Below are 2,478 nucleotides of genomic sequence, written 5' to 3' on the forward strand. Positions count from 1 at the left end.
AAAAAAAAAAAAAGAAAGTAAAAATAATAATTAAGTAAAAGGCCCAGAAGCTGTAAAGAGCACAGAGCCTTCAGGTAATAATTGGCATGAGGATGTGAGAAGAACATGGAGGACAAGCTGGGAAGGGAGATGAGGGTAGCTTCGGGGGTCCTGTAGGGGTGAAAGGATTTTAGAAAGGAAAGTAACATGATCCAGTGGTTGCTTGAGAAAGATAATAGCATTTTGGAAGTAAATTACAGAGTTTAAGGACAGGGAGACCTGCTCTGAGGTTATTATACAGCTGCTGATGAGATATGAAAGAAGCCTGAACTAAAGTCTGGGAGGGTGTAGGGAGGCAGCCAGACTGCAAGAGAAGCAAGGTCCCTGGGCCTTGCTGACATCAACATGGGCCAAAGGAAGATCAGGAGAGAATGTCAAGGATGACTCTGTCCAGCACAGCACTTGGGTGTCAGTGATGGAGAAGCCCTAGATATTCTACCTTTTCAGGCTGTATAAAAGCCCTCCATTTCGACTAATGTTGCAAATGAAGGCCTTCCACTCTCTGAAACACTGAACTCTTCTGACGTAATGAGACAAGCCCATGCGGTGATGAGCCACAGTATCATCGCTTTGGTCCTGGCCACAATGCCCCTGTATCCCAGACACCTGGTTTGACCCTGTTACCATAATGTCATGGAACTGAAAACAGTGGAGTCAAACTAAGCCACCCACCAAGAGTAACATATTCAAAACCTGCAGAATCTTGTCCTGTGAATGGAATAGACATTCTACAATGACCCCCAAAAGGAATAAAGCCTTCTCTCTGGAGGGAGGCTTCAGGCTGCCTGATAAATAAGAGAAATGCCGCATGAATTATGAACAAAAACACTAGGGAGTTTATAAGTGCTCAACTAGGAAGGAGCTTCCGTTCAAAGGGATTGAATGTCATTACTATTCTAGAACAGACAGGAAAAATATTAATTTGTATTAATTACCAACTGCCAAACCACCACCCCTGAAAATATTGCTCCATTTTCCAGGGAGTATAAAAGAATCTCCGTGAGTCACACAGTTGCTAAGTGGCATGAAGTCAACAGAGGCTCTCTGCTAGCTGGTGCTTCAGGAAAATACAGAGGCTGAGATTGAAGGCAGTGCTGCCTGGTTCAGACAGGCTGGGTGTGCAGCTGGGAGTGTAGGAGTCAGTGAGGAAAGGCAGGGAGGCAGGACTTGGCCTCATTGTTAGTTTTTCCAGAAGGGAGACACTCTCTCTGATTAGAGACTTCCAGCTTGCCTAACATGACTAGGTGTTTTAAGCCTGCAGTTCCCAACCCCAGGGCTGCAGACTGGTACTATGGCAACTGTGGCCTGCAAGGAGGCAGACAAGCGTGTGGCTTTGGCTCCCCATCACTTGCATGCCTGCCTGACCCTGGCTCCTGTCAGATCACAGCTGCATCAGGTTCTCATGGGGGCCAGAACCCTACTATAAACTGCACCAGCAAGGATCTAGGGTGTGCTCCGTAGGAGAATCTAATGCCTGATGAACTGAGGTGGAGCTGTAATGTTCTAGAATCATCTGAAAACCATCCCCCGCCAGCCACCATCCGTGGAAAACTTGTCTTCCATAAAACTGGTCCCTGGTGCCAAAAAGGTTGGGACTCTTGACCTAAGCATTTCAGTTTGGCAATAAACATAAAAAGTTTACAGGCATAAGCTTGGAATATTTGATGATTGCTCACTATCAGGAATAATTATTACAAAATAACAACCATGAACAGATCATGATTCAGTATGCCTCACCTCTGGATACTCCTGTCCCATCTAAGGGCTTTCCAAAGTCCACAGCAACCAGGCCAGCTGGGGATTCATATCACTGCTGGGTTTGAGTCACACCCCAGATCTGAAGTGTTATTGGTGAGAACACTGACTAGGTAGCAGGATGATTCACATGCAAGTTCCCACTTGGCTCTTTTCCCTTTAGCAAAATTTACTACTATCTTCTAGCCATGTTCCTACGTCAGTACTAAAAATTGTTACACTGCCAGCAGAACAGTACATTCAGCCACCTGACAAGCAAAGGAAGGATGAGAAGTACATAGACAACAGGGTAGGACCAGGGAGAATGAGGGCAGACACAGCACTGGCCAAGGAGTGTTGCAATTAAGGAACTTTATGGAGCCTTGTGCAAACTCCAATACTCCTGGGCAGTGTTGCAGTTTTACTTCTGGTTTATATTAACTAGAACTAGAAATACATAATGGGTGACCCAATTCTTTTCCAGTGGATTTTCCTTTTATTTTTTATTGGACTTTATTTGATTTTATTTTTTTGAGACAAAGCCTTAAGTTGTTGCCCTGGGTAGAATGCTGTGGCATCACAGCTCACAGCAACCTCCAACTCCTGGGCTTAAGTGATTCTCTTGCCTCAGTCTCCCAAGTAGCTGGGACTACAGGCACCCACCACAACACCTGGCTATTTTTTGGTTGTAGTTGTTGTTGTTTG

This window comes from Otolemur garnettii, unplaced genomic scaffold, assembly GCF_000181295.1.
Source record: "Otolemur garnettii isolate 467f Iridium unplaced genomic scaffold, OtoGar3 scaffold00118, whole genome shotgun sequence".
NCBI lineage: Eukaryota > Metazoa > Chordata > Mammalia > Primates > Galagidae > Otolemur > Otolemur garnettii.